The sequence below is a fragment of the Podarcis melisellensis genome, assembly GCF_964234715.1.
Source record: "Podarcis melisellensis genome assembly, chromosome: 9".
NCBI classification, from domain to species: Eukaryota; Metazoa; Chordata; class Lepidosauria; order Squamata; family Lacertidae; genus Podarcis; species Podarcis melisellensis.
The window spans coordinates 76,676,766-76,691,469 of record NC_138541.1 but is presented as its reverse complement, the minus strand read 5'-3'; positions in this window follow the sequence as shown (position 1 = coordinate 76,691,469).

Genomic DNA, 14,704 nt, shown 5'->3' with positions numbered 1-14,704 from the left:
AAGCACAATAAACTCCCAAACTGACGAAAACAAACAAACAAAAAACCACAGAGAGTCCAATATATAAGCCAATGAATTAAATACGATGTATTGTATGTATAGGGTTTAAGCTCATTTATAATCATATTTGCATTAGATGGGCTATACTTGATTTTGCAGGGATTCGGATTCGGATTCGATCTGCCCTCGGTATGACCCAGTCTCGGCGCAGATACAGTATAGCTAGTCTTCCCCATCGGCTTACAAAAAGCAATTTAACAAACAAGCAAACAAGCAGGAGGCAAAAAGAGGGGCAAACCCTGCCCATCATTTGTATCTGGTGTATCTCTCCTGGAGCTCTGTTTGTAAGGATAAGGGATACAGTGTGGCGACGGGATCATTCTTTGGTAAAGAATCATTGTAAAGGTGCCTAGAGATTGGAGCGTTAATACCCTAAAGGAAGTCTAACCTCTAGTCCCGACCAATTAAGGTCTTAAAAAGGAGATTTTGTTTCGTGAATGCCTTTTACGATCCCTTATCCTCGCGGCCAGGACGGATGTGCAGTAAAAGGCGCTGCTCTCTCTCATAATGGGATTGGCCGCTTGCTGGGAAAAGTTTATTGATAGCTGCGGGGCTCTAATCTCGGCGAAACACAAGAGCTTCTTGCAGTCATTTAAGGGCAATTATCTAAACGGGGAGGGACAGCGGAGCCCCTGCCTTTTCAGCGGGGCCCGAGGAAGACGGGAGGTTATGAGCTCTTAGATTATGGGATGGATGGGTGAATGTCACAGCAAAGCTAGGTTTGTCAATACGCGAAGGAGCCGAGGAAAGGAAGCGGGAAGGTTCTCCAGGCTGCGTCGAGGTTCTCCCGCAGACAGACCCAGCATTGCGTTACCGTAGATGGATGACCCAACCTCGAGTATCGCTATTTATTTACTGCATAAATATCTTTCCTGTATGTAAATTTCCCTCCAAGGAGCTCATGGCCACGTATGTGAATCCCTCCCCCCGCCAACTTCCCCTCACAACAGCCCTGCGAAGTGGGCCAGGTTTGCCGAGAGTAAAGCCTCGCAAAGTTTCATGGCTGAGGAGGAACAAAGATCTCCCGAGGTCGAGCTAACGCTCTTCAGCGCTGCTCCACCCTGGCTCTGCCCCGGGACTCCCAGTGTGGACCGAGAGCGCCTGGTTCTTCCTTCCTTCCTCCCCCCGCCCCGCAAAACAACAACAAACCCTCAATGAAGAGAAGACCCTCATTTCGGATGAAAAACAAACTCGCTCATATTCACACATCTCTCCTGGAACACGTTACACATTTCTTTCTATCGCCGTCTCCATATACTTTAATAAGAATAACGACACTGCTCCTTCCTGTTGCTGCTGTTATTGAAACAATAAATAACACGATAGGGGGGTCAGCCGTGTAACGGGTGCTCAAAGAGGAGCCACTGAAATAAATGCGGTACAGTAACCTAGGGCTTAGTGATGCTAAACTTAACCCCGAAAAAAGCTAAACTTAACCCCGAAAAAATGGAAGATTATGTTTAACTTCCACGGACCATCTTGGGATTTAACGGCAAAATCTTACTCGGTAAACTTCGGGTAAATGGCCCTAGGCCTGCAGCCTAAAAGTATTTACTTCAAGGGAGGGATGAGCGATTTGTGATCCCTGGATTCACAGAAAGGGAGAAGGGGGGGGGGCGCGCGTGCCCGGTGAGAATGCACGCTGTGATTTGGAGAGTGTTCCTGAAGCAGCAGGTATCTCTGCGTGTGCGCAAGATTTTAAGACTAGACTAGATCTGGATCGCTTAAACCATTTATTGGACTGAAGTATATTCCTCTCTCAGGCGCATGCATTTGTTGCAGGCCTCAAGAAATCTATGAAACCAATAAATTGGTTCTATGAAATCTATGAAACCAAGTAAACCAATAAATCACGAGCACACCTGTGGGTCCTGGCTTCACCCCATATTGAAAAGGTTCTTGGATAGGAGTGGAATTTCCTTCCACAAGGATGTGGTCTGCTTTCTGGGAGAAATCGACTTAAAGTTCCCCGTTTTAGTATACAGCGTGGATGTTGTCCCGAATAGTTGTGCTGCGGTGTGTCTGCGCATTCCTTGGAAGGACCGCCCTAACCCTAATGCCGACCGAGATTCGTTTGCTAAAGCCCTTTCTACTCTGGTCCCTTTCCTCACAGGATCCTTTCCTAGACTCCTTGGGGAAAGTTCCGCCCGCCCCCCTTGGGGTTCTCCAGAAAGAACTTAGGCCGGAGCCCTGGGGCTCTCCGTGAAAGGAACGCGCTTGCTCGCTTCTCTGACCCGTGGACCAAAGAGTGAAATCGATAGGATTTTGGGGAGGGGGCCTCCTGGCCCCAAGCACAAAACGCCGCGACTTTTGCGTTGCCGGCCTTTGGTGGGAACCCAGCGAGGTCCGCTTCTCGCGCGCCTCTCCCGCTGCCCTTGGACGGCGCGGCCGGCCCGGTCCAAGGGGCGTCTGCGCGGGCGCCCCAGAAGCGGCCGCGTCGCTAATTGCGAGAATAAACAATCTGTCACGATTAGTCAGTGCCTCTACTGGGCAGACAAGGGATGTTGTCTGGAGGCGCCAGCGGCGGCGGCATCAAAGGCTCCCGCTGGAGGGCCTATTGAGGACGCGAACCCGCGTCCAGGGAGCGAGGCGCCGGAGCCCGGCGAGGACCCCGACGCAAGCAGCCGAGCCAGAGGAGCGCGCTCGCCCAACCCCGCCTCTCTTCCCTCCCCCGCAACGACGGGGAAGACGCAGGATCCAGCCCCTCGCAGTTCTTTTGCTTTTGGGCCGCACTGGCAATTCTTTGGGACCCCCCCCCCCAAAGCGGGGGGACGTTGCAGAAGGGGATAACTGGCACTCATGTGAGCGCAGTCGGCGGCTGTTCCCACCAGTCCAGCTCCTTGGGCGTTGCTTCGACGGGGCTGGGGTCTGTGGGGGCGAGGTGGCCATTGCTAGTCAGGACCATTAAGAAGCCTTGGGGAGGAAGGGACCCCAGGAGCGGCCGGCCGGCCCCCCGCGGCGCTCACGAGGCAGCCCCGCGAGCAAGATGCTCCGAGAGCAGGACTGAGGCCGGGCTTTGCCGCTGGGGCGCTGCCTGAGGGGGGGGGGGGATAGATGTGGAAATCCCATTCCGGAATCCCGAAAATTCCTCCCGCCAGTCATAATGTCGGTTCCACTTTAAGGTCGCGCTTTTCCAGCGTCCCAGTCGGCGCTTGCTTGTCTTTTACAAGCCGGCAAGATTGCCGCTTCCGCAGGAGAGGAGACCGGCCACTTTTACTGACTCCTTCCCCGACGGCTGTGGGGTTTTCTTGAGCGCAGGAGGCCGCATGAAATCCGTGCAACGAAATTTTGTGTGGATTCTCGTTGCTTAAGAGTCTCCAAAAATTTTATTGCCCTTATTATAAATGGGCACAACACGCTGACAGATTATTTACCCCGGTTTGTCCTCCACCGTTTCTTTGAAGGAAGGAGAGGGGAAGAGTTTAAGAGAGAGAGAGAGAGAGAGAAGGGGGGGGGACCCTGCTCCTCTTGGGTGGAACAGATAATTTAATGATAATATAACTTGAAAGCAAAACAAAACAACAAGAGAATTTCAATCATGGCTTTATTTAGGGGGGGGAAGTCTCACTTTATTCAGCGAATCTTAACTTAAAACTAAATGTGCAGTGATTGATGCGAGCATAACACTGATTACTAAATATCTATACTTGGAAACAAATCCTATCGAAACTATGAACTGGGCATTGGTCAGCTTAAAGTGAAGGATTCTGGGCTACAAGTCTTATTTGCAACAGTACAGAGAAGCCCGGCAAACCTAGCCGCCTTGTAAATTTATCCAGCGCTATTTGCTGAATTTAAGCAGGGTTCTGTCCGGTCGAGTTTCCTCTCTCCAAACCACTAGAATCTGGGAAGTCGTTCCCATCGAAATAGATGAGGTCCTGGGTGTTAGTTTGCATGTCCGTCGCTTGACGACTAAACCTCTGGAGCGATGACTTGTAGTACCCCTGAACTGCAGCGGCAGCCAGTACTGCACAGCCGACCGAAAGGTGATGTCACTTCAGGGGAAACGCAGGGCTTTCTAGGGGACTCCCGTCCATACATTCACTTGCCAATCGCGAAGGGCTTGGCATCCGGTGTGGAGGTATGGCGGGATTACATGCACGCGTGAATCACACTTAAGCGCTTAAGAGTTGAGCGGGACAGCCCTCCTTACCTTTGATTTCTTGTTGCTGGAGCTAAACCATACCCAGAGAATATACCGGGCACAGGAACGGAACACCGGGGAGGGGGCCTTCGCTTAAGGGCTAGGGAAGTCCGTGAGATTTCATAGCCCCAGTTCAGCTGATGGAATTGAAGACTTCTCTGAGAGAGGTTCTTCTGCTCGTATTTAAAAGTGCCTCTTGCCCTTTGATCTTAAACTCACTGAGCGCAGCCTGTCTTCGTCAGTCGCCTTGAAATAAGCGGGAAAGAATTCCTATTCGTTTTCATGCATCCGTGGAGACGGCGCATCGGGGCCGTTGCTCCCATTGTAGGGCGTTGCGCTGGGGTTTGCCTTCTTCGACTTAGAGGGAGTGTGTGTGTGTGTCTGTGTGCGCGCGTGCGCGTGCACATAACTCTTGCAACCTTGGCCAGTTCCTGAACCGTGCAAGGCGATTCACACGTACTTGCCGATCACTTGAGAACCCGCAACATCAAGTGATTAACTGCACGTGCTAATGAGCCTTCCAGAACACCGCCAGTGTAACTTTTGCATCACCGCAAACGCAAAAGTCAAGACATTTCAAATGTGTCATGGAGGTGTCAGTGAACAAGTCCTTGTCATTTGTGCCTTATCCTGACTTCGCCTTCCTTCTCCTCAAATTCAGTTCGCACATTCAGCTTCCACCGGTCACCAAGTGGGCAATAATCGAGAGATGGCAAAACAAATAATGTGTGTTGCACCACCGACATTTAAAAATGTATGCACGCAGCTAAAACCAAAACCAACAATTTGACAGGGAACTTTGACTCCTTGGTGAGTGTGTCCCTATGATACACGAATTTGTATATACATGCGTGTCGCATTCGCACGCATTTTGGGTGTGCATTTGAACCATGAACTAATGAGTGGAATTGCCGTCGGTCCCATGTATTCTGATGAAATCTATTTCCAAGTAGCAAAACCGAAGGGTGTGTATAAGGTGGGAGTAAGGTCTGGTCCATGGGGTCACGAAGAGTCGGACACGGCTAAACGACTAAAAAACAACAACAAAGGTCCTATTAATCTGAGCGAGAATAAACTCCAAGTAACGCATTTAAGGCAGGGAGGGGGGGGGCGAGACTGCAGCCCCCATTCGCTTTATCCGGAGAAACCTTCGCTCCAAGACGAGGTTTTAAAACCGTCTCTCCCTTTGCAGACTTTGGAAATTCGCCCTCCGGGTCGAAGTCAAACAGAATAAGGAGCGCGCACCCCCCCCCCATCGCTGCCCCGGCCATAAACACTTCTCAGGGATTCCCGAGTTTAGTAATTATCCTGATCAAACGAGCTTTCCCTCCCAATCTCTCTCAGGCCGCCCCCCCCAACAAAAAGGGATCCTTGCCTCTGTAAGGCTGGATGAATGGAGGGCACTATTTCAAGTGGCCCAAATTAATTTGATCGCGACATTTTGATGCACTTGGGCAAGATGAAAGCACAAGGCTGGCCGTCTCCTCCAAGATCTCTATAATTATAGATAATATATCCTATTTCAAAGCAATTAGCTCAATCAGGCGTAACGAGGCACTTGGCTGCCAGGCAGTTAACAAAGCGGCCCTGACGGTTATTTAAGCTTCAAGATGTCAAGCAGACACGGAGCCTCTTGGCTCAAGACGGGGTCGGGGCTGTTCCCCGAAGACTCCTCCTGTCTCTCTCTCATATAGATTCATGAAATGGTAGAGGGTTTTTTAATTAATATTTTATTTGGAAAAAAATCATTTATAAGAGAGACTAAATAAATTGTAGAGTTGGAAGGGACCATCTGGGGTCATCTAGTCCAACCCCCTGCAGTGCAGGAATCTAAACTGAAGCATCCGTGGTGACGGATGCTCTCTCTCTCTCGCGAAGCGTGGGAAGCAAACACTGTCCTGGAAACCGCCTTCCTGAAATGCATCCACTGCGCGGATCTCCCGCAGGAGCTTGAGCAGGAGAACTGCCCAGCAGACATTCCCACTGGCCTAAGGCGAATGGCGGAGTGACGGGCTTGGTCCGGTTTGCGTCGGGATGGAGCGGGAGGAAAGTTCCCTCTGTCTTGCTCCCTCCTTTTTCTGCTCATCCCCAAAGACCTCGCCACGTCCTAAGCACGTGTATATTGGGGACTCCCGTCCCATTCACTGCAATTTACCCCCAAGTGCTCGCGGTTAAAACCGCAGCCAGACGCCTGGCCTCTCCGAAAAGGCTCACAGCCCGCGCCTTGACCAGGAAGCAGGTTCAGCTGAGCTCAATGAGATGGGCTCCCGGAGCCGCTCCCCCGGGATCCTGCAGCCTCGGGACCCCAAATTCTGCACTCAGGCAGGCGGTGCTTTGAATTATGGGCGATTTAACTGGGACGCCGCCTTCGATCCGAACTCATTGTCAAGGGTGTTCTTTCTATTGGCTCGCGTGCAAAGGCGTTTGGGATCGCCGCCTCTGACTTTGACGGGCCTTTTTGCACACACTTGACAACAATTTAAAAATGCAGACGTGTGCAATCGATAAGAGATCTCGAGTCCAAGTGTTTGAGAGCAGGGCTGGGCGTTTGCGTCGGTGGGAAGCAGCAGCTCCGAGCCAGAAGAGACTGATAATTCTGGGCTTTTCAGCCCCCCCCCCGCATCCTCGCTCTACTCTCCGGGTCCCTCCAGCGGACACAGGCGCGTCCCCTTCTCTCTCTCTCGCCCCCCCTGCTTTCCACTGCAAGATCCGATCCAGAGAATGCAACACGTCGCGGCAGTCTGGCCAGCAAGCACGACCTAAGTGGATTCAGTGCACCACCCGTCCTCACCCCGTTGTTTTGGCTGAGACAGATGCCGGGGCCATTGAAACCCACGGCATTCGGCTGCGGAGCCCAAGTGAGAAGCAGGATAGGGCCAGGGTCCATCTGCGGCCTGGATGTTGTCTGCGAGCTTTGGGTCCCAGCGATCCATCCACAGACTGAAGTCCATCGAGCTAAAGCTAAGGCTTAGGCTACAGCCGGATACTTGTGTCTTGGAGGAAGTCCCTTCGGACGCACTTCCTCATAAACAATACGCATAGGCTAAGGTTGCGCGGGTTGTTGAGTTTTAAAATCGGGTTTCAAATCGGTACGGGGCTGTCTTGAGACCGTGCCTTCAAGCTGCCTATCTTAGAAACTCCTAAAGATGATTTAGGACGGTTAGAATAATCCATAAGAATGAGTGGTCCTTAGCAAAACATTGCGAGGGAGTCTAAGGCACAGTGGGAGGTGGGTGCGCATAACCATTTTTAAGTATCAAAGTGCTTGTCAGACATTCTCGTGTCAATGCAGCCCGACTGGAATGTGGGAGAAAATTGCCTCTCGTTGAGTAGACAGCTGCCTAAATCTTCTCCTTTAGACCTCCATCAATTAAAAAGCAAGCAGACTTGATTTTAAGATAAGAAGCTGAACACTCCGGGAAGATTCCCACCTCCTGTTTGTCTGCTGCTCTCGGGTTGTAACCTTCGATCTTTAGCACTTACTTTGAAATAAGCGCAGCTCCATAGTCATCCGCGGGGCTACTTCGTTCCTACGCTATAGTTGCGCGCAAGCGGAAGTCTTCTCGCTCGCGCCGCCAAACGGATCCTCGCCCCCTTGTGGCCAGTGCGACTCCTGGAGCGCTGCGCCAAGGACGCGCACTCCAGCGTCCTGCTGTGCTTAGGATCGCCGCCTTCATTCCGTCGGAAAGGACACGTCTAGGGCGCAACCCAACGCGGCCCCCATTTCCTTGGAAGTAAGTCTCATTGTCTTGCACAGAAACCTCTTTCCCAGTCAATAGGATTTGCTGGGTCCGGACGTTGCACGGGGAATGAAAGCCGTTGCGCGATGCAGGAAGAAGCTTCTGCTCCGCGGCGTCCGCAGAGGTTACCTCGGGTTTTCGGAGCGGCTCCCAGACAGAAGGGCTTCGAGGTGCGCCAGTTGGTACAGTTAGCGGAAGGTGAGGACACAACCGGCCGGGCAGTACTCCTGCCTAACCTCTTCGACGTGGATCGCTGCCTTGCGCAGAGCCTTGCCCTCCTCCGCCTGGAGTTGCTTGCAGCCACACAGCTCCGGGCTCGGCGGGGCTTTCCCTGCTGGCTTCCGGGAATACCAGTCGGATCCTCTCGATTTGCAACCCGGTCAAGCTGCGGCGCAAGCAAGGGGGCTGCAAAAAGCGTGACTGTGTTTGTTTAGTAGGGATTGCTAATCGGCCTGCCTTTGTCTTTTCTTCCTTCCCGGTGTGAATGGGCTTTTTGTGCGCAACACCGATTTAGTAAAATCCCACCAGATCCGTCCCGCAGCTATTTGATTCGTTGCAATCACAGCCACCTAGTTCATACGCTCTCTTTCTGAATATTCTTGCATGTAACATAGGACTATATTCTATGCACGTGTGAATAATTACCCACAATAATATGTTGACTTGGAAGATGCGTTTTCCTGGGCTGTTCTAAGCACACAACAGAAGGAAATAAGCGATATTTGCATTTGCTTTCAAGAAAATACATGTCTGTCAGTATGCGAATATTATTAACCCCTGAGAGGCCTGGATAATATGTGGTTGAATTCAGGTCTGCAGTCCACAAGACACATGATATGGTTCTTACTGCTGGATGTGACAGGATTACTGAGGAATAAATTGTTTGTGCAGGGCAGATTATGTAATTGTCTCTTGAATCAACCCCACAATATCTCAGGGGCATACAGTATTGTGTTCAAATAAATATTGCCATGTCTGTGTGTGTATCTGTATGTTTACATGTGTGTCTGCTTATCTAGAGTTAGATCTTCAGCTTCAATCTTCACTTCTTTTGCTCTAGTCTAGAGCATCCACATTGAATTGACTTGAGCAAGACTTCTGTGAACACCGTCTGGAACCAGCACCTAAGTAGCTGCAAGAGCTTCAGAGAATTGCTGCCCAACTAGCTTTCCTCCCAGATCCCAGGTTGGGGTGGGGGGTGTTTTTCTAAGGGGGTGGGCCATGACCACATGTGGTTCCTCCTTAGTAGCTCCTAGTATTTAGTGGTTATGGCTGCACACTTTCCTTGGAGTAAGTCCCATTGGAGACAGTGGGGTCTACTTCTGAGCAAACACTGCACTTTCTTGGGAACAGGAAAGTTAGTGGGATTTCTTGGCCAGAGCTAACATGCACTGAGCAGTAGTGACTCTGGATGGGCATATTTTGCTTAAAGCTAGTGGAGGTGGTCTAATTTCATACTCATAGAATTGTTGTTGGAAGGGAACACTAAGGATCATCTAGACCAACCCCCTGCAATGGAGGAATCACAACTAAAGCACCCAAGACAGATGGACTTGGGGTTGATAATTCAGATCCAGTTATTGCCAGGCATACAAAGTAATCACACCCACATCCCTCAGTTTTATTGCTGTTTTGTTCAGCAGTCTAATGTCAGTCAGTCAGTCAAGTTTATTGCTTATAGCCAAAGGCTGATGCAATGTATACAATGTCATTCAATAAAATATATACTAGTTTGATACAAAAACTTAAAACATTTACATTATCAAAACATGACCTAATCTGCACAAAGCTAAAATCACCGTGGGGCCACTAATATATTAAAAGTAATGTTAAATAATATAATAGACAATTATGTACAAAGCTTAGTGAGAAAGATTCAGCTTGCTGTAGATGGGGGCAGTCTGATGTTAAATTTGATCAAGAGCAGCTCCCATTCCTTTCCTCTGGGCCTGGACTGGTTACCTTCCTGTGCCCAAAGTATTTCTCTTCCTGGCAGGCAATTGCCCCCTTTCGTTGGGTCCAGGGCCAGTTCACCCATGAGGCAAGGAGAGGCAACCACCGCAGACAGCAGGATCCACAGGGGCTGCAGCTCCAGCCTCCAAGGACGGCATCACTGTGGTGACAGTGATGGCTATGGCTGGCTCTGCCATCTCCTTAGCAGCCCCCCCCCCAAGCTACTTCTATAGCAGACGCTTGACAAATAGGAGGCACTGCTGGTCTCCTCTCTCTCCTAGGGAGGAAAAGGGGGGGCTGCCCTCTGGGGTCTCCTGGGCAATCGCCTGGCGTGATTCAGAGTGGCACCTTTCCCTTCTGTGATGACCTTTGATTCCCACTTCAACCATTGAGGAAGGTTGATGTGATTCTCCCCCTTGTTGCCAATGTACATCTGCCCCCCTTATTTCTGATGTAGATAGTCACTCATTTCTTCTTACTTAATTGGTGGGTGTGCCATTTTGTGGTTCATCTCAGGTGCCAAAATGTCTTGGTCAGGCCCTGGTTGGGTCAATGCCCTGCCATTCTCCACCCAGAGAACTGCGTGGGGCTGCCACCTGAGGCCTCAGACTCTACCATGTTGTCCAGAACCTTCTAACACCGTATAGCACAAGGAACCGAAGGAGAAAGATCCCAGCCCTGGTTAAATTAAGAGTCCTTTGATTTATTTCATTTAAACCAGTAGCAGAAATCCCCACAAAAGCTGCATTGTTGAGCAGCGGCCTGGGCTGAGATTTGGGGTAATTATTGTATCCTTCCCTTTCTCCCTCAACCCCATCTTCTTCTAATCATGTGCTCACAAGAGAAGTTTTGTTCCCCACCCACTGCCAAACCTTCTGGTAAGGAGAGGAGAAGCTGCACCCCAGACTGTGGTGCCCTTGAAGCAGTCACCGTGAGAGAAAGTTTCGAAGCCAAAGAAAACCATGCAAGGTAAATTGCTGTGCTGGTTTCCCTTTCTCTTCCTCAATATATAGGAAGCTGGGAGAATAGCCACAGAAAAAGTGCCAGAAAGCATTAGAGAAGGCTCCCTCTTTCAGGCGATAATCATCAGAACCTGGGAAAATGCATGCAGAAGGAGAGGAAAGTTACAGTTTCCACCAAAATATGTCTAGGGAAATAGTTTCTTTCGTCAATGAATCACCCCAGATAGAAGTCGGAAGAGTTTCCAAGGGGTTTTGGAGTAAGCGGTTCCAGGTCTGTTCCCCAATCCAAGGTTCAGATCTGCTACACAGTGGGGGTCTTTGCTACAGATTCTGTTTCAACGTTGCCACCAGTTTGCTTTGTTAAATATCTCTCTCTCTCTCTCTCTCTCTCTCTCTCTCTCTCTCTCTCTCTCTCTCTCTCTCTCTCTCACACACACACACACACACACACACACACACACACGAGGAAACCACAACTGCAGTCATGAAAACAGTTAAATAGAAGCATGTCTGTTTTAAGTCTATGCCCAAAATTCTTCTTGCATGGAATGGAGACAGATACAAGTGAATTGCATTACAAGTGAACCAGCATTACAATAATTGTATTTCGAGGAACTGGGACTGGGAGCTTATGTAGGAAAACATCATGAAGATTTGTGATCTTGATATCTCTATATATTTATTTATCCATTTTTATTTATATTCCTTAGTGGAGAACCACTACAACTGGAACTAAATAGCTCCGTCAGTACAGAGTGAGACTCTGGATCTCAGTGTCATGGGTTCAAGCCATGACCACGTTGGGCAAAAGATTCCTGCTTTGCAAGGGGCTGGACTAGATGACCCTCATGGTCTCTTCCAACTCTACAATTCTATGATTCTTGAATACAAATCACTACAAGCTTCCTAAAATGAAGAGGACAGGGGCTTGAATTTTGAGAGAAAAGCTCTCTCTGAATATTCCAGGCGTGTTGGACTTTTCTGAGAACCTCTAGCCCACCCTCTGGCTATATTTCAGTATCTCCTGCCAATCAGTACCACCAAGACATCTTCCCTTTGCCTCTGTGATGCCTGATTGCTGGACACCATCACAAGCCAACAGAAGCCAGCAATTTCTCTACATTGGAAGAGTCATATTTTGTAACAAACCAAATTTTAAAAAATTAGACATCTATGTAGAATCATGTCTCACACAAGCTCAGATAACAACAAGTAGTTTCAACTTTTCAAAGTCTTCACATATACATGATTTGGGCATGATTTCCACCAGCTCTGTAAAATTGGTAATTTGTATTATTTCCTTGTTAAAGGTACAGACACTTGGTGGCTTTGTGGATGAGGGTTAGCATGAAACTTAGACAGCCTCAGGTGGTGCTGGTGAGAAGTCGGGAAGAGCTGTTGCACGTGTGCTGCCTTTGCATGCTTTCCTGGTGCAGACCTGCATTCCTTGGGGCATAATATTTTGGGGGCACACTATGACTGTGGGGAGCCCCAAGAGCCACCCTTTTGCGCTCTTTCTGACACTCGCTCCTCTCTCTCTTTCTGTCACCTTCCTCTCTTCCCTTTCCTGCTCAACAGGTGACTGCAGGAGGGAAAGATTGCTATGGTGTGGCAAGGCCCCGGGCCCCACAGCTCCTCCGAAATAAACTTGGGATAAATTAGGCCACAACTTTATTGGTTACAGATGTGAGCGGTTTGGCTTAGGCATTTGGGTGAAGCCAGACTATATCCTGACTCCTGCCCGTCAGCAGCAAGTCTCTGAAGGGTCAACCACTGATGGGGGGAGCCCTATGATATACATCAATTACGAGCACCCCCAGGGGCACCGATGGGGTTGTGGCATGGCCCTAGCCCACGCCCAGGCTTCGGACAGGACCCACACCTCCAGATCCCTTTAATGCAGGGGTCAGTAAACTTTTTCAGCAGGGGGCCGGTCCACTGTCTCTCAGACTTTGTGGGGGGCTGGACTATTTTTTTTGGGGGGGGAATGAACAAATTCCTATGCCCCACAAATAACCCAGAGATGCATTTTAAATAAAAGGACACATTCTACTCATATAAAAACACGCTGATTCCTGGACTGTCTGTGGGCAGGACTGAGAAGGTAATTGGGCTGCATCCGGCCCCCAGGCCTTAGTTTGCCTACCCATGCTTTAACAGGTTACCCTCAATGTGGAGGGGCAGGCCGGAGGCAACAACCGCCCCTCCCACGACAAGGCAAAGTTGTGACGATTGCTACAAGGTAGGCAAAAACCAAATGGATGGTGCCAATTTGCCAAGTGGAAAAATTCCTACCAGGCGACCAGCATTAGTCCATAGCAAGGCCAAAGTCAAGCAACACATAAAATAAGAGGGTGGGCAGACTGGGAGATCCAACAAGAAGGCGAATGGTGGTTGCCCCCCACAGCCGCACCACAGTTTAAACCCGATTGGTCAGCCAGGGGGTGAGACTGGGCTGGGAGTCCTAATGACATGGGCGGCATCCCTCCACCCCCTACCGGGTCACAGGGAGGTGCCAGAGGCTAGGCCACAACTCCACTCCCTCCCTGGGGAAGGGAAGTGGCTTTGCCAGAGGTGTAAACTGAGTGCAAAGGGCTTTTGAATCAGACCAAGGGCCACAGAAAAGTAGGCAGACCTCTGATCTGATCTAAATGGATGTAGACATATACATGCAGGGATGCCCCCATGTAAACTGGAATCCTGTTGGTCATTTATAGTATTATTATATCTGTTACAGAGCTTTGTGCTCTCAGGGAGAATGTGTCATGTGGAATATTAACAGGATTCAGGTTGCACCCCCCCCGCACCTGGATTAGGCGGCAACCCTAAATTACCTACTTAGAGCAGAGTTGAACACACACCCCTCACTAAAGTCAATAGGACAACCATCGGTATAAAAATTAGACACCGAGTTTAGTGGCAGATCTGTTAATTAAAGCTCCATAGCCTTCTGCTTTGCATGCTGACTGGGAAGAAAGCCCCAAGGGGCATTGCTGAGAACTGTGTAGGATTGCAGTCATAGTGGATTAACAGACAATGACACACTTGTTTAATTTGGTCAGTGGCTATTTTGGGTCTATCGTCTTTCAAAGGAAATGAAAAATAAAATATTTATACAGCACTACCTTTTGCTTGTCAAAGTGTTAAGTTCTCATGTATTTGTTTAGTCTTTCTCTGTCTCAAAAAAGGGTGTGTACATGAAGGTTTGGGCAATGTACATATATATTCAAATTTAATCAGTTAAAAATATCATCTTATTAAGCGAAAATAGTTTAAATAATCAGTATTGTAGTTCTAGCATTGCCCCTCTTTGGAATCCCTTTGGCTACTAAATGCCACTTGAGGGCACTGAAGGAGCCACGGCCAGGAAGGAGCGCTCCTTTCACCCAGAGAGTCTCCTCTCCTTTGCTTGTGCTTCACTCAGAGCTTCCATGCATATCCCAGAAGCAAAATAAGCTGCTGGGTGATTTGAAACTGGCCACATTCATGTGCTCCTTTGAAATGAGATCACAGTCTCACCAGAAAGAGTTAAGACCTTAATTGCTGATGCTCGCATTAAATTTCAGGAACTAAAGTAAAAAGCTTTTGCAAGTGAGAAGACACAGCCATTTTCCCCAAGTGAATTTTGGTTAGGAATTACATCAATAAATACTTTCCTTTCAAAGCTTCACAAAAGCCAGTGGCTTTGGAAAGGTTTGCGAGAAAAAAGCACATCAGCCACTCCAGTGCAGTTTATGACTGGCTTCGTTCAATCCTGCAGCTCAGTTCACAGCTTTCACACATTATCTTGTTAGGTGCACACTTAAGATGTTTCAGAATGTGAGAAACGTGTATCACCCAGGGAC